This window comes from Nicotiana tabacum, chromosome 6, assembly GCF_000715075.1.
Source record: "Nicotiana tabacum cultivar K326 chromosome 6, ASM71507v2, whole genome shotgun sequence".
Lineage (NCBI taxonomy): Eukaryota > Viridiplantae > Streptophyta > Magnoliopsida > Solanales > Solanaceae > Nicotiana > Nicotiana tabacum.
In genome coordinates, this window is record NC_134085.1 from 99,519,645 (window position 1) to 99,546,699 (window position 27,055).

Sequence of the window (27,055 nt, forward strand, 5' to 3'; positions counted from 1 at the left end):
TCATCGATACGATCTTGGAGTAGAGAGATATTCGCGTTTTTGCGAGACTGCGCCAAGCACCTCTCTATGGGGCCCACTAAGTCGGTTTAAGATATTTGGACCTATATAGGATGACTACAACCCGTTTTAAGTCATTTCTTTTCACTATTTTCAGACCTTAGAACCCTAGGAACATCCTCTCAAGGTTCTCTCAAGATTCAAGACCCAAAAAAGGGCAAACAACACAAATCAAGTGTCGGGAATTCCGTGGCGCTAGTAAGTCTCTTGTTCTTCTTGTTGTTGCTCATTTTTGTGTCGTTTCAGCTCGTGTGGGAGGTTGTTTTAAAGGGTTTATGTTCTGTAAATACTCCCTCATGTTCTTAATATCAATCCTAGGTGATTTCAAGCCTTCTAAAGTGATTCTAGTGCCGAAAAACACTAATTGATTGCTAGTTTCGCTTTTTTGTTGTTGTGGCAGCATTAGAGGGATATTTCATGGAAATTTAAGGTCAAATTGGAGTTTTTATTTCTGTATAAAGGTAAGGAACCTCTTACTCTATATGTATTTAAGATTATCCAAGTTGCAGCTAAGCCATTGAAGCTAGAACTTGTGAAATATATATCGAAAGGCTTGGAAGTAATGTTATTGTTTTGTGGACTGTTTTGCGTTGTTGTTGGGCTGCGTATTTTACTACTATCTTGTGGAGTATTGGAGGAGGAAGGGTGTGGAGAAACACCATATATATGTAGGGTTATGGTCTGATAGTTATTCGTAACATTTCCAGGTTGTTTGACACGACTACGGTGGTCGTCGTATGTATGGAGTGATTAGGCTATGTATGGACTATTTTGGGAGGCTCAATATGTTTACTATTGATGTTGTTTGGGCTGTTTGGTGACTGTTTTGAATGGTGTGAGGTCATATATATAGGGGAGGTGTTGTCCGTTTCATCGTAAAATAGGTTGTGGTCGATACATAATAGTTATGACACTTAAATGATAACGATAGTATCGTTTCTCTTATTGTAGACTAAGGAGTTTTGACAATTGCATAGCTTGAGATTGGGGCAGTATATACAAGGTATGTGAGGCTATCCCTTTCCTTCTTTTGCACGACTCCGATTGTACATAATGTAATGAACGAGCTTCCAAAGATACTCTACTCTTAGAAGCTAGCAGTACTTACATTGTTTTCCCTCTTATGGAACGATTGATGTTAATGTTGCTTCTCTTATTCTTATGTTATCAATGTTATTGGTACTTCCTGATTCTTATAAGGTTCATAGTGAAGAGTTAGTCCTAATAACGTGTACATAGGATACCGACCTTACGTCACTCCGAAAGGTTTAGAATGTGATTCCATGAGTCGAGCATGCATTATATATATGTATCTATTTTACTCTACCGAGCCACGCTATAGTTGGCCGGGTACGGCACCTATTGTGCAACCACTGATCAGTTGGGTTTTACCGAGCTCCACGTGGCCGGGTACGATTCTACCGAGCCTATTATGGTCGGGTACGATATGATGATGATGATGCCCACAGAGGCGAATGCTTTAAAGGTTTATGTATTTATACATATGTATCATGTATTTCATGTAAGTAGCCCTCAGAGGTACTAAGATGTTACAGGTGGTATATTCTTTATCCTTGCTTACATTACTGATCGTATTTATGGTTCCTTGCCTTACATACTCAGTACTTTATTCGTACTGACGTCCTTTTATTTGTGGACGCTGCATGTCGTGCTGCAGGTCCTGATAGACAGACAGATGCAGCTCCCCCACCACAGTAGACTGTCCAGTTCAGCGGTGATTGGCGAGATCCCTTCTCCGGACTTGCCTTGGTCTTGGTATGCAATTTTTGTTATAGACATTATGGGTATGTCGGGGCCCTATTCCGGCTATGTTGCAACACTTATGTTCTTTTAGAGGCTCATAGACAGGTGTTGGCTCATGTATAGTTTGGTATGCCTTGTCGGCTAGTTTTTGTTGTATAGTCTTTCATAGTAGCGTGGTAGCTCATACCTTATATGTAGTTTCTTGATTGTCTGGACATCCCCTGCTATGTATATTCATGCCATCATATTTTATTGCTGGTTGTCCATGATCTAGGTCTACCATTTATATTGATCTCGTCAGCCTTAAAAGATAATAATGAAGGTTAGATAAAATGTACGTTGGTGCTCGGCAAGTGTGGTCGGGTGCTAGTCATGGCCCTTCAGTTTGGGTCGTGACAATAAACCATCGTGACGGCAATAAACTTGCGGAAGATAACCAAAACTTGCGGAAGTAAAATAATTTAAAAACAGAAATAAGGCAATAACATGTTAAATGTGCCGCTCGGCATACACCATATTTATATAGATCTCAAAACTAAATCCAAGACCTGAAAACCCATGAATCACAAGCTAAGAAAAAGAAATACTACATAGCTCTAACTCCGGAATATTTGTCTAATAAGAACAGAAGTACATAAGGGCTAAATACTAAAAGCATGAATAGAAAGGGACTTTTCGGTCTGCAGACGCGGCAGATGTACCTCGAAGTCTCTAAGCAGTCGCCTCTCTCAAAGATGGTAGGCCTGAGCAGAAGTACCTGGATCTTCACATGAAAAACATGCGCAGAAGAGGCATGAGTACACCACAGCGGTACTCAGTAAGGGCCAAGCCTAACCTCGGTTGGGTAGTGACGAGGAAGGTCAGGGCCTTACTAAGGTTAAACAAATATAAAGATCAACAGTATAGGATAGAACAGTATAAATAAGTACGGCAGTAAAATAACACAGGATATACAGAACAGCAACAATTATATAGAACACGGTAAACATGGAAAGGAATTACAACTCAGCACCAATAGTAACAATCGGGGATCTCCCAGGATACCATCCTGTAATCCCATCTTTACATATCTAGTGAATCTCCCGGGATACCATCCCATAGTCCATCATATATATGTCTAAAGTATCTCCCGGGATCCCGTCCCGTAGTCCAACTCATAGTGCGCGGGGATCTACCGAAATCCTGTTCCGTAGTCCCAAATGTACATACCCAGTACTGGGGGAATCTACCGGGTGCATTCCCGTAGTTCCATATAACAATGCAGGGGGATCTACTGGGAATCTAACCCGTAGTCCCAAAGTAAATGTGCAGAGGGATCTACCGGGAATCTAACCCGTAGTTCCAAAGTAAACAGACAAGGGGGAGCTACCGGAATCCCACATCCGTAGTCCCAAAATAAATACACAGCAGCAGCAGGAAGATATATAGAAATAGCAAAATTCATATTAAGGCAATCAGTGATTCTAGCCTAGCATGCTGCACATAATTCAAGTAAGGAAGGTTAAATCAAATGAAGCAATTAAGTCATATAAACATGCTTTCCTAAGCTAATAACAGGCTTAATAGTGCAAGTAATAGAAACATGAAAGGAAATATACTAGTAAGTACTTAAAGAAAATCGAAATTCCAACAATTAGCACAAGTATGCACTCGTCACCTCACGTACAAGGCATTTCAATTACCAAACATACCAATCCTAAGGGGAAAGTCCCACACACAAGGTTAGACAAGCCACTTACCTCGAACCGACTCAAAATCAACCCGAGACCACGTTCTTACCACGAGTACTCGACTCCAAATGGCTCAAATCTATTCAATTCAATTTCATAATGTAAATAACACTTCAATTAACTGATTCTACAATTAAATTCTAAGCTAATACATGAAATTGGGTAAAATGACCAAAATGCCCCTCAGGCCCACGTCTCGGAATCGTTTAAAATTTACATTTTAAGAATTCTCATACCCTCACGAGTCTAACCATACAAAAATTATCCAATTCTGATATCATTTGATCCTTCAAATCCTCAAATTTATCCGAGAGGGTTTTGAACTTTAATTCACAGATTTAACGCCAAAACTAGTAATAGATTCGAGTAATCTAACCAAAATTAAGTTAAGAACACTTACCCCATTGTTTCTCTCAAAAATATCTCGAAAATTGCCTCTCTCCGAGCTCCAGATTTGTAAAAATGGAAAATCCCATTTTCAGAACATAAAACATTTTGTCCAGCAAGTTTCGCATCTACGACCAGATGAGCCGCACCTGCAGTCCCGCAGGTGCGAGAAGAGATCTCGCTTCTGCGGTGGTTTCCGCATCTGCGGACAAGGAGTCCACTTCTGCGGACGCGATTCTACGATGGAGCGTCCACTTCTGCAGTCTATGCTGGCCCTCCCTTTTTCCGCTTCTGCAATGTAATAGCCGTTTCTGCGGCTCCGCACCTCAAACCGCAGGTGAGGTTATGAAAAATACCAGCTGAAGTTGCAACCTTCCAACTCCCAAAATTCTTCTGTCAACCATCCGAAATCATCCCGAAGCCTCTGGGACCTCAACCAAAGGCACCAACAAGTCCCAAACAACTATCCAAACTTCTACCAATCCTTAGAACACCTAAAACAACATCGGAACCTCGAATTAACCATGGATTTCAAGCCTAAGAACTCCAAAATTCTCAAAATATGCTTTCAATCAAAAAGTCTATCAAACCTTGTCCGAATGACCTGAAATTTTGTACACATGTCACATTCAACACTACAGAACTATTACAACTTCCGGAATTCCATTCCGACCCTCGGATCAAAATCTCACTATCGGACCGGAAACTTCAAAAATTCAACTTTCGGCATTCCAAGCCTAAATTAGCTACGGACCTCCAAAACACAATCTGATCACGCCCCTAAGCCCGAAATCACCTAACGGAGCTAACGGGAACCATTGGATTTCCATTCCGAGGTCGTCTTTATATTGTTCCGACTACGGTCAACTTTCCAACACTTAAGCTCTCATTTAGGGGCTAAGTATCCCAAAACCCTCCGAAACTCAGAACCGAACATCCCGGCAAATAAAAATAGTATAATTAAACTTGGGAAAAGCAGTAAATAGGGTATCAGGGTGTAATTTCTTAAGACGACCGGCCGGGTCGTCACATCGTCCTACACTTAAATATTCGTTCGTCCTCGAACGAGCATAGAGACATACCCGAAGTAGTGAAAAGATGAGGGTAGCGGCTGCACATATCCTGCTCGGTCTCCCAAGTCACCTCCTCGACTGGCTAACCCTGCCACTGAACCTTCACTAATGCATTGTTCTTTGACCTCAGCTTTCTAACCTGCCTGTCCAATATTGCTACTAGCTCCTCAATATAAGATAGATCCTTGTCCAACTGGACTGAACTGAAATCAAACACATGCGACGGATCACCGTGATACCTACGGAGCATCGAAACATAAAACACCGGATGAACTCCTGCCAATTGAGTGTAAATTGCTACAAAATAGTCCCAAAAAGCTTATAGATTGCACTTGATTGCAGGTTTGAGCTATAAAGTGACAAATCATCAAAGATCGGCTCAAATTGGAGTGAAACCTGCTCAAGTGCCAAAGATCAGTAGAGTGAAGACATTCAGAACTTGGTGCGGACCGCACCATCATATCATGCAGCCGCACCATAGAAGTTCTGAGACTGTGAACTAACAAGCCATGCCCCATGCGGCCGTGTCCCAATTCATGCGCCCCGCGTCTTAGTCATGCGGCCGCACAATTTTGCTATGCGGTCGCGTCCAATAAGTTCAGAGAGTATTATATTCCAGAAGCAAACCACGCGGCCGCGTCCAACTTCATGCGGCTCGCGCTCCCTCCCATGTGGCCGCACTCTATGGTCACGCGGCCCGCATCAGCGAAGTTCAGAGAGGCTATAAAACCTTTCGTGCAGCCACACAACAACTTTGTGCGGTCCGCGCCATTTTTCATGCGGCCGCACCCCAACTTTGTGCAGTTTGTATCACCATTTTCAGAGAGCAAGATTCATATGTCAAACAACCCAGTGCGGCCGCATGCCATCTTTGTGCTGTCCGCACTAACCTCGCAAGGGCATTTTTGTCCAGTTTTTCCAGCCCACTATAAATAGAACATTTTACCATTTTTAGGTCAAGTTTTGTATAACTGACAGCTGCTGCACTCGTGAGACTTATGTTTTGGCCTATCTTGGGCATTTTTAGCTTAATTTCATCATAATTATTGTAGTTTAGCAGTAGCAATTAATTAATATGGTTGTTTCATCTTCTATTTCTTCATTTTCTGCTTTAATTATGTCTAGCTAAACCCATTAGCTAGGGTTGTGGCTCAACCCTAGTGTGGGTAATTAATGGGTATTTCTTCTTACTGATAGATTGATATTGGGTATTTATTATTTGGGTTAATCTTATGGTTTAATTAAGGATTGATGGTTGCAAACATTGATTCTAGCTTAGTGGGTCTTGACCTTTCTTGAGAAAGAGAGTCTATGACCCCAGAATTAACCCAACAAGGAATTGGGGTGGATCCATGAGAAATGGTAGTCCCAATTAACGGGTTAAACCTCGAGAGAGTAATCACCCTACTTGAACCCTAGTTGTTTGGTCTAATTGGCCTACCCAATTGATCGAGAGAGAGTCAATTGGGCAAAATCGCTCTCTCTACCGAGAGGTGTGAGAGTGAGTACAAATGTGCACGGTTATAACATTGATCCCAAATATGTCAATATATTATTAGTAACCTCTACCCGTTAGTTAACCACCTAGGTGATGCCACAACCCTAGTGCCTTTCTCTATATTAATCACAACTTTGAACATACCTTTTTAGCATAAATTAGCGTAAACTTGTAGTTGATAATAGTAGTGATTAAACAAAAACCCAAAAAATGGTAGAAGTACAATTAGGAGCAAACACACATTCCTAGTCTAAACAAATACGCAACTCCATTCCAAGCTCCCTGTGGAAATTGACCCCGATACCACTATTCGGGTAAAAGTATTAGCGCCCGCTCCTCCTACCGTTGTGTAAGGTTGAGTTCGCCGCGATCAACTTTTTGGCGCCGTTGCCTGGGAGCTTACGGTGTTGACTATTTGTGTAGCTAGAATTGTGTTTTGCTTCTCTTTCCTTCTTGTTTACTAATTTTGTTTGTGTAGATCAATCAAGTACAATGGCTCTTAATGCAAATGACCCTCTAGGTAATATGATAGTGGGGGAGGAGGTAGAGTATCTAGAACAAGATGAGGTCTTACCTCAACTTCCATGGAGAGGCCGACATGTCAATATAAATGCAAATGAGAACAACAACATTCCAGACCTTCCTCCGACACCGCCGAGAGTGGCTCCCAGAGTTTTACCAAATCAAGGATACGCCAGTGCTATTGTTCCTCCCCGAATCCGGGCGGGGAACTTCCAAATCACAAATGTTATGCTGACCTTGCTCGAGCAAAGAGTTTATTTCACGGGTGCCTCCGATCAAAATGCCTACAAGCACTTGAAGGGGTTCGTGGATACATGTTGGGGTAGCAAGCAGACAAACGTGTCCGAGGATGCGTTGAGATTGAGGCTTTTCCCATTTTCTCTTCTGGGTAAAGCATTGGATTGGTTAGAAAGGCTCCCCAATCATTCTATTACAATATGGGATGAATTGGCGGACAAATTTATTGCCAAGTTCTTCTCTCCAAGTCATATGGCAGCTCTTCGAGATGAAATTCTAGCTTTCAAGCAAGAGCCAATGGAACCTTTGCATGAGATATGGGAAAGATATAGAATAATGGTGAAAGAGTGCCCTAATAACGATATGACCAAGGCTATGATTCAACAAACCTTTTATCGGGGCATCAACACCACAAATCAATGCATCGTGAACCAATTGGCCGGAGGGAACTTTATGAAACTTTCTTACCAAGAGGCATGTGATGTACTTGATGAAATGGCTGACACCTCTTCGGCATGGCAAAGCCGAGCAAACGTGCCCCAAGGTGACCCCACAGTCATCCATTTGCACAAGGAATTGCACGATCATGGCCAAGCTATTGCTGAGCTTACAACAACTATGAATCAATTGGCAAAGGAGCAATTGCAACAAGTCCAAAACTCGCGCCAAGTCAACGCAATGGAAGGTATTTCTATGTTGAAAAGGAGGCAAAGAGGACAACAACCTAAAGCTAATTGTGAACAATATGACAACAACAATGATGGTGGTGGTTATTCAAATGAGTACTATGATGATCAAAGAGGAAGAGGTCCAATATGTCAACAACTATCAAGGGAATAGAGGTAACTCTTCAAACCAACAATGGCGTCCTCAAGGTAATTGGGGCAATCAACAACAAGGCGGAGGTAATTGGAATAACAACAACCAAAACAACAATTGGGGTAATCAAGGCAACCAAGGAATTTGCATGGTAATAACAATAATTGGGGAAACAACAACAATCAAGGAGGGTGGAACAATGGCGGGAACTAAGGCAACCGGGGGCAAGACTTTCAAAGGCCCCCCATGTACCAACAACTGAACAATCCACCACCCTTTCCTTCTCAAGGTCCGAGTTCATTTGGAAGAAAGATGGGGATGATTGAAAGCATGTTCGAGCAAATGATGAAAAAGAACCAAGATTCCGGGGCCCAATTAGCTTCGCATAACACATTTATCCGGAACTTGGAAGTGCAATTAGGCCAAATCTCTCAGTCTTTAAATACTCGCCCAAAGGGTGCTCTACCAAGTGATACGGTAGTAAACCCCAAGGGTGGGCACAATAATCATGTGATGACAGTGACAACGCGAAGTGGAAGAGGCGGTGATGTGCATGCCTCAAGAGGAAACCAAGTTACGGTGGATAAAGATGAGTTACGAGATAATGAAATACCTTTGGTGGTTGAAGATGTAGTTGAACCAAGTGTGAGAGATGATGTGCGGATTGATGTTCATGAGGTTGAGGAAGAAACACAAGAGGTCGTGAACCCGTCTAGGGAACACGTGATTGATATGCCCGAGCCGGTGGTGCTCAAAGCTCGAGCACCCTTACCTCGACCTCCTCCGCCCTATCCTTAATGGTTGGCCAAGCAAAAGGGTGACAACCAATTTAAGAAATTCATTGAGATAATGAAGAGTTTGACTATCAACGTGCCTTTGGTAGAGGTACTCGAGCAAATGCCGGGATACGCAAAGTTCATGAAAGATTTGGTTACAAAAAAGAGATCAATAGAGTGTGAGACAATCAAGATGATCCATCAAGTGAGCGTAATTGTACATTCTATGGCTCCGAAACTTGAGGACCCCGGTGCATTCACTATCCCATGTACCATTGGAAGTGCCGACTTTGCAAAAGCCCTTTCTGACTTGGGGGCAAGTATCAATTTAATGCCATATTCGGTCTTCAAAACCTTGGGAATCGGACAACCTCGTCCAACTTCTATGAGGCTTCAAATGGCGGACCGGTCAATGAAGCGACCTTTGGGGATTATTGATGACGTCTTTGTTCGTGTTGATAAGTTTATATTGCCGGCCGATTTCGTTATCTTGGATTGTGAGGTGGATTTTGAGGTTCCAATTATCCTTGGAAGACCTTTCCTAGCTACTGGGAAGGCTTTGGTAGATGTCGAGGCGGGAGAGTTGACCTTCCATGTTGGTGATGAAAAGGTGGTGTTCCATGTATGCAAATCTATGAGGCAACCGAATAGCACCAAGGTGTGCTCGTTTGTTGACAATGTCACGGCGGTGATAGTGGATGACACAAGTGCAATGGTGAATGTTGAAGACCCACTTGAAGCTGTTCTCTTGAACATGGATGTTGATGATGATGCTGGGAGAGTTGAATGTGTAAACGCTTTGCATGGTATGGGCTCATATTCTTATGAGCCTAGGAAGTTATCTTTGGATCTTGAGAATCGCAAAACTCCCCCAACCAAACCATCTATTAAGGAGCCGCCGGTGTTGGAGTTGAAACCACTTCCTCCTCACCTCAGGTATGAATACTTGGGCCCTAATTTCACTTTGCCTGTTATTCTTTCGTCTTGTTTGACTAACGTGCAGGTTGACGCCACTTTGGCAGTTCTACAAAAGCGCAAGAGGGCAATTGGATGGACATTGGTGGATATACGGGGCATAAGCCCCGCCTTTTGCATACATAATATCATATTGGAGGAGGATGCGAGGCCCTCACTTGAACACCAAAGGAGACGCAACGAAGCTACGCAAGAAGTGGTCAAAAAGGAAGTTATCAAGTGGCTTGACGCCGGTGTGGTGTATCCTATTTCTGACAGCTCATGGACTTCTCCGGTTCAATGCATACCGAAGAAGGGCAGGATGACTGTGGTAACCAATGCCAATAATGAGTTGATTCCTACTCGGACGCTGACAGGATGGAGAGTTTGTATAGACTATAGAAAGCTTAACAAGGTGACTCGAAAGGATCATTTCCCATTGTCATTCCTCGACCAAATGCTTGATCGCCTTGCGGGTCGGTCGTTCTATTGCTTTTTAGATGGGTATTCGGGGTACAATCAGATTCTCATCGCCCCGGAAGATCAGGAAAAGATGACCTTTACTTGTCCCTACGGCACATTCGCATTTTCGAGGATGTCGTTTGGATTGTGTAATGCCCCAGCGACCTTTCAACGATGTATGATGGCAATTTTCACCGACATGGTGGAAGATATATTGGAGGTCTTTATGGATGATTTTAGCGTGGTGGGAAACTCCTTTGAGGAATGTTTGACAAATTTGGACCGAGTGTTGGCCCGATGTGAAGATACAAACCTAGTCCTCAATTGGGAAAAATGCCATTTTATGGTAGAAGAGGGTATTGTATTGGGTCATAAGATTTCGAAGAAAGGTATTGAAGTTGACAAAGCCAAGATTGAAGTCATTTCAAGGTTACCTCCCCCTACTTCTGTCAAAGGGGTGAGGAGCTTTTTGGGGCACACGGGTTTCTACCGAAGGTTCATCAAAGATTTCTCTAAGGTAGTTAATCCGTTGTGCAAGTTGTTAGAGAAGGAGGCTAAATTTGTTTTTGATGAGAAGTGCGTGGAGGCTTTCGAGCTGCTAAAACACAAGTTGACAACAACCCCTATCATTACCGCACCTAATTGGAGCTTGCCATTTGAGCTCATGTGTGACGCTAGTGATGTTGCGGTAGGGGCGGTCTTGGGCCAAAGAATCAACAAGATATTCCATCCGCTGTACTACTCAAGCAAGACGATGAATGAAGCTCAAAGAAACTATACAGTCATTGAGAAGGAATTGCTAGCTATTGTGTTTGCCATGGAAAAGTTCCAACCGTACCTTATGGGGGCCAAAGTAATTATCCATACTAATCATGCCGCCCTTAGGTATTTGGTGACCAAGAAAGATTCAAAAGCAAGGTTGATGAGATGGGTGCTTCTTCTTCAAGAGTTTGATCTCTAAATTGTGGACCGAAAAGGAAGTGAAAATCAAGTGGCGGACCACTTGTCCCGCTTGGAAGAAGAGGGAGGCCTTCTGACGGCCTTGAAATCAATGTTGCGTTCCTGGATGAACAACTCCTTGCGGTATCTATGCATGATATGTCATGGTTTGCTGAAGTGGCAAATTATCTTGTGACCGGTATAATCCCGTATGAGCTCTCTTCTAACCAAAAAGAGGAAGCTCAAGCGGGATAGTTTAGATTATTATTGGGATGAGCCATATTTGTTCAAGATTTTCACCGATGGTGTGATTCGCGGGTGTGTCCCGGAAGAAGAACAATTGAGTATTTTGGAGGCTTGTCATTCCTCTCCCTATGGTGGCCATCATGGCGGGGTGAGGACGGCTTCTAAGGTGCTTAGTTGCGGTTTCTATTGGCCCTCCTTGTTTAAAGATGCTGGTGATTTTGTCAAGAGATGTGATGAATGCCAACGAACCGGTGGGATTTCTAAAAAGGATGAGATGCCTCTCAACACAATTCTAGAGGTAGATATTTTTGATGTATGGGGTATCGACTTTATGGGGCCGTTCGTGAGTTCTTGTGGGAACACCTATATCTTGGTAGCGGTTGATTATGTGTCGAAATGGGTCGAAGCCGTCGCTTTGCCCAACAACGAAGCTCGAAGTGTGGTGGCATTCTTGAAAAAGAGTATCTTCACAAGGTTTGGCACTCCACGTGCTATCATTAGTGATGGTGGCTCTCATTTTTGCAACCGGGCTTTTGATTCATTGCTTGCCAAGTATGGTGTAAATCACAAGGTGATCACTCCTTATCATCCTCAATCGAGTGGCCAAGTTGAGGTTTCCAGCCGAGAGATCAAGAATATACTGTCCAAAACTGTCAATGCCAATAGGACCGATTGGTCGAAGAAACTAGATGACGCTCTTTGGGCCTATCGGATAGCTTACAAGACCCCGATTGGTATGTCTCCGTACCGGTTGGTGTTTGGGAAAGCTTGTCATCTTCCGGTGGAATTGGAGCATAAGGCTATGTGGGCCTTGAGAAATTTGAACTTAGAATGGGATGTCACTGCGAATCTCCGGGTTGAGCAACTCAATGAGCTAGACAAGTTAAGATTTCATGCCTACTCCAGCTCGTCCTTGTACAAGGACAAGATGAAGTATCTTCACGATAAGTATGCCCGGGGGAAGGAATTCAAAGTTGGTGACATGGTTCTTCTTTTCAACTCCCGATTGAGGTTATTTCCGGGAAAGCTTAAGTCTAAGTGGAGTGGTCCATTTGAAGTTGTCGATGTAACCCCATTTGGTGCTATTGATCTCAAAAACAAAAATGGTGAAGTTTTTCGGGTCAATGGGCATCGTGTCAAGCATTACTTGGGAAAGTTTGATGACAGTATCGTGGTGGCACTCATTCATTTGAAGTGACTTTGATGGTAACATGCGTCGTGCCGCAACGTTAAATCAGGCGCTTCTTAGGAGGCAACCCATGTCTTTTTCTTTCTTTTTGATTTCTGTGGTAGATTAGGATTTTTGAGCTAATGGTTTGTGAGATGTTGCAGGAATTGCGATTGAACCAGTGCAAAAACAACTGTGTAAAACAACAGTCTCTGAACAGTGACCGACGCGGCCGCAATCCCACTTTGCGCGGTCCGCACCGGCCAAAGAAATTATTGCCAAGTCTCTGAACTGTGTTCACGCAGTCGCGTCCCACTTTGTGCGGCCCGCGTAGTACTCATGCGGCCGCATCCCATTTCATGCGGTCCGCGTGCTTTCGCTGCAGCTTCAGGTAAAAAGGTTAAACCCCAGTGCGGCCCGCAGTCGTGTTCACGCGGCCGCACTGGACGGTAAGTGATGCCCCCCCCCCCTTGTTTCCTATAAATAGACCATTAGGGTCTTTAGTAGAACTTTTCGCCAAAATTCACTCCTGAGCCCTAAAAGTTATTGTTCACCTTCAAAGATCCTTCTTAGTGTTAATATCAACGGAATTTCTTCACTTTCCTGGTAACATATCTCTCACATTACTCTTTACTTAGCATTAATTTAAACTTTATACATGTTCCCTAGTCATAACTTCTTCAATTTTTTCTTTTTGATTTTCATTTTTTCATGATTAGAATAGTTCTATAGTGTTCTTGTTGCTCTTTGAAATGATGGGCATGTTATAAATGAGTAGGGACAAAGTAGGATGCTAAAACATGAAAGATTTGAGCCCAGTAATTAAAGCCCTAGTTGCCCCTATATTTTCAGCCCATGCGGCCGTGCACCCTGTTTGTGCGGCCCGCGTCATACCCCACGCGGCCGCATCAGTCTGTTACGTGGTCCGCGTAAACCTTGAGCCCAAAGGTTGATTCTCTTAGCGCGGCCGCATGTCGGGTTTGTGTGGTCCACGCCATGCTCCATGCGGCCGCATGCCATGTTTGCGCGGTCCGCATGGGTGAGGTTCAGAGGGCACCACTTTTCAATATTATGGCCAATGCGGCTGCATGACCAGTTTGTGCGGACCGCGTTGGCTCCCATGCGGCCGCGCACCCTGTTCATGCGGTCCGCATGATCCCTAATCAGAGAGGTGTTGAATTCCAAAGTTGGTCAGTGCGGTCCGCATGCCTATTTTGTGCGGTCCGCACTACTGTCAGCTATTCTCTATCTGTGTTTCTGTTCTGTACTTAAACTCTGCAACTGCCTGAACTAACAATGTTAGAATTATTTGTGTGCAGAAAATGGTTAAACAACGAGGTCGCGGAGCTAAACAGCCCGGACGAGGAGGTGACCCCTCCCGGGGAGGTAAAGTTAAATTGAAGAAACTCACTCCCTAATCAAAGCTAAAAATAAGAAAGCAGGTGGTGAGTGATGAAGAGCAGTCGGGGAGTGAGTACCTCCCCTCCCAGGATTTCTCAACGGGCTCGTGGAAAGCCCCCGCAGGCCCTGCTAAAGCTCCAATTGTTATACAACCTGAGTCGTCTGAGGGCTCAAAAGCAGGTAGTACCAAATACTCCACCTCCCCCACAGCTTCAAGATCCGAGGAGAGTGCAGAAGACAAAAACAAGAATGATGAGGAGGTCCCGGACAGTGGGGTACTTAGAGTTGGAGGAATTGAAAGAAGTAGAAACCCAGCTGTATGGCAGGACAGATTTGTCAGCGAGGTAGCATTTCATAAATTTCGGGAAGTGTGGCCAAAGTAGAAGCTGATTCCAGAAAGAAGAATAGTCACCCGGGATTTGTTACCCTTTCTTCCTAGAGTCTATGATCAATTTCTTACTAGAGTGGGGTGGGATTTCTTTAAAACCTGGATTTAAAAATCAGTTTAGTCACGAAGCAACGAAACAATGTTTAAGATGTAGGGACATTTGAGGGAAATAAGTGAAGGCATTTTGAGATCACTTCAAGCCTGAATTGCGTGAAACTGGGGCTGGTAGAACATAAAAAATACACTATTGGAATGCATCATGCTGCATCGGGTGAAGATAATGGCAAGTTTGCCCCAAATTTGTAGGGGGTCGTTCGTGGTAGTGAGAGTGAGAGTGTTGTCCAATTGTGCTTTGTATGTAACAGATGTAGAAGGCGAATATGTGGATATGGTCATCAAGTCTGGCGCAATCAAAAGGTGTTACGAATGTTTTCCTCGGTTTGTTTAATTGTGTTGTTTGTACTTGGCATGTTTTGAAGATTGGAATGACGAAGGCATTTTGTTCTGCTATCTAAATACCTTATCCTTTGTCACCCCTTTGAGCCTTGTTTATTTTCTGTCATACCCCTCTTTCAGAATCAGTAGTAAAGATCAGAAACACAAGCGTGAAAGATAAGTAAAGGAAAAGGAGAAAAGAATGGAATGAAAAGGGAGAGAAGAAAAATGAAAATCAAAAAAAAAAAGAAAAAAGAAAAAAAAAAGAGAAAGAAAAGAATGAAAAGAAAAAAGAAGAAGAAAAACAACAAAAAGAGAAAAAGAAAGCAAAAAAGAGAAAGAAAAAAGAGAAAATCACAACAACAAAGTAATTCCTATGTCATGAACTATGTTCGACCTGATTCCTTTTAAGGATACGTAGGCAGTCTCACGGTTTGGTCTCATCAAAATAAAAATCCAAAAGTCCCCAAGCAAGAAACTGGGACAAAAGTTGTGGTTGTTGTAAGAAATCTGGTTTCGAAAGTTGTAATTTTGAACCCATGATGAGTTGCTTTGAGCCTTTTGATACTCTTTCTTTCTAACTCCATCCAAAAGTCCACGTTACGGTCCAAAGAAAGACCTTCCGAGCAGTCTTCGAGAGATGCCAAGTCAAGCAAGGAGAGGTAATTCATATCAAGGGCAACACTCTGATCCAAGCAGAAAAAGTTGAAAATGAGAGAGTCTTATTGGTGAAAACCCTCACGGGCACTGTAAAGCAATGGGAACTGAGAGAAATCAAAAATGAGAGAGTCTTATTGGTGAAAACCCTCGCGGTCACTGTAAGGCGACGGTAAGTGGAGAGAAAGAATCAAAATGAGATAGGCTTAATGGTGAAAACCCTTCAGGCACTACAAGTCGAATAAGGATTGTGAATCAGATTGGATGATCAGAGCATTGAAGCCCAGTTTCACGGTTTAGAGGTATAACAGGAGCTGAACATCAGACTTGCTCAACAGAATAGGCCACAAGTGCATGTCATGGTCATTAGAGTTGGTGTCCACATCTGATAGGTTTCTACTTTGTAGTTTTCTTGTTAGGAATCACCTCTTTCCTTTTTCCTTAACTCTGTTCCTTTTGTCTTGTTTACTTCCTCTTTCTGAGTCTGTTTGGTCAGAACAAGTGAGAAATGACTTCAAAATTTTCCACCAGCTTTCCAATTGCACAAAACGAAATCTGGCTAGCACATCAAAGTGGCATAAGTTAGGAAAGAACAACGTGCGCATTGAGTTGGTAACAATCAACATGCTTTGGGATTCATGTGAAATACAAAGGTTTGGTATATACCAATTAATGGACAATGCAACAGATGGAGGCTGTTAGGTGAATAGATTAAAGGTATTTTCTGTGATAAGATTGATAGAGAAAGTGGTTAACCAATAACAAGCAAGGTCTTCCAAGTGGAAATCAAAGTTATCATGGCAATTGAAGGAGCAATAGACCTCAAGGACAATGCTAGTGGGTTAAGTTAGGAAAGAACAACATGCACATTTAGTGGACGGTAATTGACGTGCTTTGGGATTCATGCGAAACACAAAGGTTGGTAAATGTTAGTTCATGAGCAATGCAACAGATAAAGGGAATTGGTTCTTAACGGAGAAGGGGTATTTTCTGTGATAAGGATGACAGAGAAAGTGGTTAGTCCATAAGCAAGCAAGGTCCTCGAGCGGAAATCAGTTATCATGGGAAGTGAAGGAGCAATCTCCCTCAAAGTCAAGGCTACAAACCAACCACCATATTTTTAAATTGACAAGATTTTTCTTTGATTGAAACAGGGGAAGAAAATCTAGTTTGTTTCGGAGAAACCCTCCACAAGGAAAGGCAAGCACCAAATAGGTTTGACTGTAAATTTTTAGGACTTTCCTGGAAAATGTGACTTAGTTTAAAATTCAAAACAATCATAAGTAGTAAAAATTTAGCCCTAGGAATATAAGTTGGTTTCAAAGTTTGCATATTTAAGATAGGATTCAATTAGTTTCAGGACCCTCCTGGATAATGGGATGTAGTTTAAAAACTTGCTTGGATAGCAAAACTTAGCGGAAGTCATACCTTTGAAAGATATAGCTTAGATTTAAAATTATCATTTAGTTAAGAGTTGTCAGGACCCTCCTGAATAATGGGACCTAGATTTAAAATTTCCATTGGATAACAAAATCTAGCGTAAGTTCTGGTGTAGAGTAATATAATTTAGCCGTGAAATTGTCACTCTTAAGATAAAACGTGACTTTTGATTTTCAGGACCCTCTTGGATAATGGGATGTAGTTTTAAGACCTTCTTAGTTAACAAGATTTAGCAGAAGTCATACCTTTGAAAGATATAGCTTAGATTTAAAATTGTCATTTAGTTAAGAGTTGTCAGGACCCCCCTGGATAATGGGACCTAGCTTTCAAATTCTTAGTAATATTTGGTAATATGATTCAGTTTAACACTCACATATGTGCCCAGTTACCAGACATGGGCAGAAAATTTTCTTTGTTTTGTCTATTTTTGTTGAAATCAGGTACCCACTTGGAAAATAGGGAGAAGTAGTTCAAGTCAGTAATCAGGAGCCCGCCTGGAGAGTAGGGAATACATTCAATCTAGCAGTCAGGAGCCCGCCTGGAGAGCAGGGAATACATTCAAGTTTAGCAGTCAGGAGCCCGTCTGGAGAGCAGGGAATACATTTCAAGTCAACAGTCAGGAGCCCGCCTGAAAAGCAGGGAATACATTTCAAGTCAGCAATCAGGAGCCCACCTGGAGAACAAGGGATTATAGCTCAAGTTTTAGTTTTCAAGTTCTTATTGATATTTGATAATGTGGTTCGTTTTACACTTACATATGTGCCCAGATACCCAAACTGGGGCAGGAAATTTTTCTTTGTTTTTGTCTATTTTGTTGAAGTCAGGATCCCGCCTAGAGAGCAGGGAATACATTTCAAGTCAGCAGTCAGGAGCCTGCCTAGAGAGTAGGAATACATTTCAAGTTCAGCAATCAGGAGCCCGCCTGGAGAGCAGGGAATACATTTCAAGTTAGCAGTCAGGAGCCCGCCTAGAGAGCAGGAATACATTTCAAGTTCAGTAATCAGGAGCCCGCCTGGAGAGCAGGGAATACATTTCAAGTTCAACAATCAGGAGCCCGCCTGGAGAGCAGGGAATACGTTTCAAGTTTATTAGTCAGGAGCCCGCCTGGAGAGTAGGGAATACCTTTCAAGTTCAGCAATCAGGAGCCCGCCTGGAGAGCAGGGAATACATTTCAAGTTCAGCAATCAGGAGCCCGCCTGGAGAGCAGGGAATACATTTCAAATTAGCAGTCAGGGGGCCCCGCCTGGAGAATAGGGTCAGTTTTTACTTTAGTCAAGCTTAGTTTAAAGTTTTCCTAGTCTATTCTTTAGTTTACTTTCGTCATTGCATCAATAGTGCAAGTGATTTACAATTTTGCTAATAACTCACAAATCTTCCTAGTGTAAACTGGGGCAGAAAAATTTCTTTTGTTTTGTCCGTTTTGTTGTAATCAAGTGTTCACCTGGAGAACAAGGGGAGACAACTCAAGTTTCTAAGGAAAGAAGTGTCGAAGGAAGACAACTCGAGTTTTAAGAGAAAATAGTTTTGAAGGAAGACAATTCAAGTTTCAGGGGAAAATGGTTCAAAGTGCAAGGGAAAACAGTGTCAAGTAACAAGAGAAGACGGTTCAAGTTCAACAATCAGGCACCCACCTGGAAAAAAAGGAAATTCAATTCAGAATACAATTCAGGTCAGTAACAAAAGAAGCTCGCGTCAAGAATGAGAGTCAGCAGTCCTAGATGATACATAAGTTAGTCACAATAAGGGAAAAAGAAAGAAAGGCAACAAGTTAATACAAATGCAGAAATTGATGAAGGATGTGAGCTGCTCAAGACATGACCGAGGTCACAAGCACTACATGTCCGGTCTTGGTCCGAAAATTTGAAGAAGAACGGGCTAGTACCTGCAACTAGCAAACACTAAGGTTCAAATCTAAAGTCTGCATGAAGAACCACTCAAGACTCAAGATCAAGCTTTAGAAGACTTATAGATAGGAATCTTGTAACTCGTAGTTGATAGGCTTAGCTAGTCTTTTTTCATTTGGTTTTTGATGTAATAACAGGGACCGCGGACAAGAACCTCAGCGGAACAGCACCTCGACCGACTTTCCACCTCGGTACTCCATCACCTCATTCACTTTTGAACTACACGTGGCATGATTCCTTTATAGCCAAGGATATGTAGGCAGCTCAGATACCAGGGCTCGGTCACATTCTCCTTCCTCTTAGTTTTTGGTCTCCTTAAATAAGGGTCGGGTCAAAAATCCTGTCTAGTCATTCTTTGTCTGAAAACTCTTCGCGTTTCTAGTCAAAAAGGGGCATCTGTAGACATGTGATTTTTGACCCTCCCCAAGATTTTTTATATTTTATCACGTAAATATTTAATTTAGGCCTAATATAGCTATTTTAACTCATTTTTACTCTTTTTACTTTATTTTATTACAAGAAAACGAAAATTATAAAAATAGGTTCATTAATGTTTTGTAGTCATTTTTAATCCTAAAAAATACAAAAAAATAGTATCGTATTTTTATCTTAATATGATATTTGAAAATACCAAAAATAGGTTTGTTTTAACGGTTAGTTTTATTTTAATAATTATTTCAATAGTAGGATTAGTTAATAAATGAGAAGCGTATTTTTAATCTCGTTCGCAAGGAAAGAATAAAACTTGGGCTCGAGCGACCCATTTTTAAGCTTAATTTTTGGACCTAACCCATAATTTTCAAGCCCATAAGTTCTAGGCCCATACCCCTTAACCTAAAAACCCCTCTATATAACCAAAACTAGTCTTAAAATAACCCTAGACTACACTTAACACTAACAGCGGTGAATACACAAAAAGGGGAGGAAAAAGAAAAAAAAAGGTGGCGCAGCTCCTTCTGAAAGCAAGAGTAGCCGCTTCTTTGTTCTTGAACACAAAAATACACCCAAATATGCATCCATGAAAGAGTAGCAAATCTCCCCCGTTACCATCTCATTGTTTCCTCCAAAAGTATCTCTTGAAACTTCATCAAATCCAACCTAATAAACCTCCAAAAAATGCAGCAACGAGTTGCTGCAACCAGCCCCTAAAATCAACTCCTCTCACCTCCAAAACACCCATCAAACTAACTCCAAACAACCACCATAAAACCCAGCTTCAACATCATGAAAGCCAGTGAGAAACCTCCATTAAAATGCTCCAAACAGCCATGAAAGAGTAGGAACTACCACCCAAAACATCTCGGTTTGCGTCGGTCTTGTTTGAGTTTTAGTGTTTGATTCGTTTGGTTGTTGGTTTCCAGTCGAGTTCTGAGATGGTCGGGTCTTGCTCTGTGTTTCTGGGTCGAGGCTCTGTTTGCGTCCTTGTGAGTTATTCGAGCTTCAGGATGATCTTGTAAAGGTCCACCTCTCAAACTTGTTCTTAAGTTCATACCTTATTGTTAACTTTAATAAATGTTAAATCAAGTTTATGCTTATTTTGTGATGGAATGCAATTTTCTTTAGTTTAATGTGTTGGCCTACTGGATTTAGCGTGTTAATTTAATCGGTCATTCGAACTCTTAATCGACTTGGGATGAATCCATTGGAGCTTAAAGATAATTTCCTTAGACTAGTCAAGTATTTGTGTCATGTTTAAGATAGTTTTAGCCGGGGTGCCATGGTATTTGAGTGTTGATAAAATTTGGGATGATAATGATGTTACGGGCTTTGTAGGAGAACTATTTTATAGAAATTGGTACAATTTTGGGCTTTAGGCCACTCTTTTCTTTTGTTATCTAATTAAGCCGTTGACATTTGGCTGAGAAATGAAATGCGTTATTGTAGTATTTTGCTTCAACCTTCATGCTATATGCTTGAGCCCCTCTATGATTTCGGTCAAGTTTTGCTCTATTGAAATATAATTTGATTTAGAACAGATGAAGCTTAGTATTATATAGTTAATCAAATCTTATTGGTGGGAATAAGTCTATCAAGAAGAAAAGTTGACCAGACTAATTAGTCCCTTTCCATGTTCCCATTCTTCTTCAAGCTCAAAACACCTTGGTAAATATATATAATTTTACGCGTGAATTTCGACGTTTATTCATTAATTTTGACCTTCATAGTTGCTTTAGGCGCGTTCTTTAAATTAATTTTCTTTAATTACTAATTTTGGGTGTGCATTTCATGTGACCCGATTCGAATTTCCAACAAGGTTAAATAGAATGTGTCATGAACCACGGACGCATTTTATGTAGCGTGGCTTGCGATATGTTTTAAATAATCTTGAATTAATTCTTTAAATAATTAAAAGCGGTTTAAAGTCAAAAATGCAAATAGGTTTGAACATGTATTAAAATCAGATAATATGCCAATTATAACAGTTGAGCGACCGTGCTAGAACCACGGAACTCAGGAATGCCTAACACCTTCTCCCAGGTTAACAGAATTCCTTACCCGAATTTTTGTGTTCGCGGACTGTAAAACATAGTCAAATCTTTCCTCGATTCGGGATTTGAACCGGTGACTTGGGACACCCTAAATTATCTCAAGTGGCGACTCTGAATTTTTAATAAAATGATCCCGTTTCGATTGTCACTTTAAAGTGAAAAAACTCCCTTATATACCCTTCTCGGGGGTGTAGGTAAAAAGGAGGTGTGATAGTTATTCATGTGCGGTCCGCAAGTTCCGGCATGTATTTCCTCGAGCAATCTTAATGCCTTTTTGGCATCAATACACCATAGTAATCTCAGGTCAGGAGTCATTCTATACAAAATTCCTCCGCTTTGAAAAAAATGGTTGGCTAATCTTCGAAGCGTACGCTTCTGGGTATGGGTAGCAGTCTCTATGTATTCTCCATTTCCTAGGTACTTCTTGATATCGTGGAACTATGGATTTCTGTCAATCTCTTCTTCAACATGAGCACAATAAGCCGACTGCTTATGAATTCCTATTGGGATAGGATCAATGAAATTCTTGTTTGGGTGTTGTATCATGGAAGACAAATTGGCTAACACATCTGCGAACTCATTCTGAATCCTTCGAACATGTTTAGACTCTATATTTGTGAACCTCTTGATTAGTTCTTGTACATAGTGCAAATATGGCAATATATTGGTGTTCTTCGTAGCCTATTATCCTAGAACCTGGTGCACCAAAAGATCTGAATCTCCGATTACCAGCAATTCCTAAATGTTCATGCCAATAGCCAATCTGAGTCCTAAGATGCAGCCCTCATATTCCGCCATATTGTTGGTGTATGGAAACTTGAGTTTTGCGGATACCAGAGAGTGTTGACCAGTTTCTGACACTAAGACAGTTCTGATACCTACTCCTTTGAAGTTTGCTGCTCCGTCGAAGAACATCCTCCAACCATCATATGCCTCGGTGATATCTTCCCCTACAAATGACACCTCCTCATCGGGAAAATACGTTTTCAATGGTTCGTATTCTCTGTCTACAGTAATATTTGCCAAATGATTCGCTAATATCTGCCCTTTGACCGCTTTCTGAGTTACATTGACGATGTCGAACTCACTCAACAATATTTGCCAAATGATCCGCTAATGTCTGCCCTTTGACCGCTTTCTGAGTTACATTGACGATATCGAACTCACTCAACAATATTTGCCACTTTGCTAACTTGTCGTAGGCATGGGTTTCTAAAAGATGTATTTTAGCAGATCCATCCTTGATATGAGATATGTAGTGTATGCACATTAATAATGTCTCAACTTCTGGGCTATCCATGTCAAAGCACAGCAGGTGCATTCCAGCAAGGAGTACCGAGCTTCATAAGGCGTGAATTTCTTGCTCATATAATATATCGCCTTCTCCTTTCTTCTGGTTTCATCATGCTGTCCCAAAATGCAACCAAAAGCCACATCTAATACGGACAAATAAAGCAACAGAGGTCTTACCAGAGCTGGCGGTTTAGATAAATACTCCTTGATTTTGTCGAAGGCTTTCTGGCATTCTTCAGTCCAACTTGTTGCAGCATCTTTCCTCAGCATTCTGAAGATTGGTTCACATATCCCAGTTGATTGTGCTATGAAGCGGCTAATGTAATTGAGGCGCCCTAAAAACTCATCACATTTTTCTTATTCTTTGGAGGTGGAAAGTCTTGGATAGCTTTGAATTTTGATGGGTCTAACTCAATCCCTCGACGACTAACGATGAATCCTAACAACTTTCCAACAGGGACTACGAAGGCACATTTTGCAGTATTCAACTTCAAATTGTATTTTCGAAGCTGGTCGAAAAATTTCTTCAAGTCTGTTATGTGATCTGAAATCCTTTATGATTTGATGATAATATCATCCACGTACACCTCTATTTCCTTGTGTATCATGTCATGAAAGATGGTTGTCATGACTCTCATATAGGTGGCTCCAGCGTTCTTCAGACCAAACGACATCATTTTGTAACAATATATCCCCCATGGTGTAATGAAGGCTATCTTTCGGCATCCTCTTCATCCATCCAGATTTGATGGTATCCTGCGAAGAAATCCATAAAGGATTGGAGCTCATGCTTGGCACAATTGTCAATCAGTATGTGTATGTTGGGTAATGGGAAATCATCTTTGGGACTCGCTTTGTTCAGATCTCAATAATCGACACATACTCTAACTTTCCCATCTTTCTTCGGAACCTGGCACAATGTTGGCTAACCAGGTCGGGTATTTGACCACTCGGAGAACCTTGGCTTTGATTTGCTTGGTGACCTCCTCTTTTATCTTCAAACTCATATCCGGCTTGAACTTTCTGAGCTTCTACTTTACCGGTGGACACATGGGATTGGTGGGTAGCTTGTGAGCTACTATGGATGTGCTTAAACCAGTCATATCGTCGTAAGACCATGCAAAAGATATCTTCATACTCTTTTAGGAATCTGATGTACTCTTCCTTCTATGACGGATTTATATGATTCTTATACGTGTTTCCTTGACCGTTTCGTAGTCCCCTAAGTTAACGGCCTCAGTTTCCTCCAAATTAGACTTTGGTTTGTTTTCAAAGTTTTCTACTTCTCCGACAATTTCCTTAGGTATGATATCGTCTTCAAGATCCTCTAAATCACTATCCTTATGTTGCGTTGTCTCATTACATGTCACAATCGTAGGTTCATCGGGATAGGTAATAATAATACTGAAAAGTAAAATGTAAAAATAATAATAAATACGAAAAGCGGTAAAGCATTGATAAGATCTTAAACGTCAACAAGTGTGTCTCGATGGCTCGAGCAATTATTTCAAAACAAAAATATTGAAAAATGCCTCAAATGCTCAAAACTATTTTTAAAGTAATTCATGCGAATTTGCCAAGCTACCAATGAACTCAACGGGCCGGGGATGGTGCAACGGTCCAGTTCTTGAGAACAACTCCTTTCTCCATAGTCTAAATGGTAAGGTCTTCTTCTTCCTCCTCCTCCTCCTCCTCCTTAACTATTGCACTGTAGTCCATATCTTCTTCATCTAGAAATAGCTTCCTCATGCCAGCTAAAACTTCATCTTCCTCAGATTCCCACATCATGTCAGTTTGATGGAATGTCTGGTGCAAAGGTGGAACCAGTTGTTCCAGTGCATAATAAGGACCACGCCATGGTGGTGACCAATTCTGGTATTCCTGCCATGTGTATTCATATCCGAGTCCAAAAATCGTACCATGACGCTATGGTTGTACGAGTTTGGTGATCCCTTGAAAATTTTTGCCGAGACCCCTACTAGGTTCATACCCCGTCCACAACAGTATGCTTTCTATCTTATTGCTCCACCATCAATCCTTTTCAATTGCGTTGAGTCGTTCAATGCGATAGTATATTTCTCCACCCAACTTCTTTTTGTTTTTTATGATTGGAACAGTCTGATTGGTGTAAATAGGGTTACTTCCATCTTCATGAATGATCACCTCCTGATGATTCCATTCAAACTTCATAGCCTGATGCAGGGTTGAAGCCACTATGCCGGCAACATGTATCTATGGTTGCCCCAACAATAGGTTATAAGTAGCAGATATATCTAGCACTTAGAACTCGACATCAAACCAAGTCGGGCCCATCTGTAGACTGAGGTTGATTTCTCCAATGGTGGCTCTTTAAGATCCATCAAACACCTTCACATTCATGCTTCCCATCCGTATCTCATGCGGGACTTTACCCAATCTCTTCAGAGTAGTCAGCGGGCATATGTTGAGAGTTGAACCTCCATCTATCAAGACCCTAGCAATGAACTTATCCTTAAATTGTACCGTGATGTGCAATGCCCTGTTGTGACTCAGTCCTTCAGGTGGTAATTCATCTTCGTGGAAAGTGATTTTGTGGCTCTCCAATACCTGTCCGACCATGTTAGACATCTCTCCACTAGTGATGTTGGTGGGTATATAAGCTTCACTCAACACCTTCATCAAAGCATTCTTCTGTGTGTCTAAGTTTTGCAGCAATGATAAGATGGATATTTGAGCGGGAGTTTTTTTCAAGTAGTCAACAACAGAGTGCTCTATCGCTTGTACCTTTCTCCAAAGATCATCAGTGCCAGTCTTGACAACCAGCAGCTTAGGTGCAACTTCCTTGCTTGTTCCTCCCAGGTTATCGGGTGTATAAACTCTGTCAGTTCTAGTCATACCTTGTGTCACATGTTTCCTCCACTTTTGCTTTCCCTTTTCTTCTTGCTTCTGCAACATAGTTCTATGGGATGGCATCAGACTTTTTACAATAGTGTGGGAGTTACCATTATAGTGAAGGGTGTGGTTACCTTGACTTCAAACGGCGTCTGGGTCTGTACCACAACTGGTGTGAGAGTGACTAGAGATGTTTTAGGAGCATCCCCTTCTCGAATGAGTCTGATGGACCCCTCCTGATCCCATTCTTCATCAGTCTCCATCATATTTACTCCCCCAACTCTGCGATCTGAGAGAGGATTGTTACTAACATTTGGTGCAACTTCCTTTGCCTGTATGACCTTGGTGTCGATCAGCGTCTGAATCTTGTCTTTCAATGTGCGACAATCATCAATGGTATGGCCCTTCATACCTGAATGATAGACATATGTTTTGTTGGGGTTGATCTATTGGGAGGAATTCTCTATAACAATTGCAGGAATGGGGGTAACATAACCAGCGACCTTTAGTCTGTCGTACAGTTGGTCTAGGGTTCAACAATAAGGGTGTATTGTCAAGGCAGTCTACGTTCAAAATTTTGTCGTGGTTTATGGTAGTTTTGTCGAGTGGGTGGTGGTGAGTGGTAATATACGGGTTGAGTGTTGTAGGTATGGTAGGTGGTAGCAGGCTGTTGGTATCTAGGGGTGATGGTTCGTATGTGGGTGGAGGTGTTTGGTATGTGAGAGGAGACTTAGGACCCTGGGCTACCATCACAGCACCTACTTCTTTCTTCTTTGAAATGCCTCCTAATTGCAAAGCTTTACTTGTGGCCTGCAGTGCCTCTAAATTGGTCGCCATCCCATTATTAATTCTTTCTTCTATTCTTTCTCCTAGTTTGATGATATCGGAGAATTTGTGATTTTCAATAACAATTAACCTTTCATAATACTGTGGGTCTTGAGATCTAACGAAGAACTTGTTCATTTGTTCTTCTTCACGTGCTGGCCTTACTTTCGCGGCTTCTAATCTCCAATGAGTAGCATACTCGCATAAGGTTTCTGTCGGCTTCTTCTTAAGGTTTTGAATGTAGAAAATGTCTGGCGCATTTTCCGTATTGAACCTGAATCTATCCATAAAATCTGGCGCCATGTTTACCCAACGAACCCACTTTTTTGGGTTTTGACTGATATACCAAGACAGCCTGTGAGGCTTCGCATGAATAGTTTCATACAAATTTGTTCATTCTTGACCATTCCTACAAGCTTGTCACAATACATTCTCAAATGCACTTTCGGATCACTAGTTCCATTGAACATTTCGAACTTGGGAGGTTTGTAACCCTCCGGCAGTTCCATATCCGGCTGAATGCACATGTCCTCATAGTTTAGACCTTCAACGCCTTTACCACTTTTAACACTCTGAACTCTACTAGTGAGCTTCTTGAGTTGCTCCACCATGTTCTTAATGAGCAGGTCTTTCTAGGTCGATTCAGGTATATATAGGATTTGTTGCAGGGTGTGGGTAATGTCTCCACATATATCAAATTACTTTGGTGGTCTCCGGGAA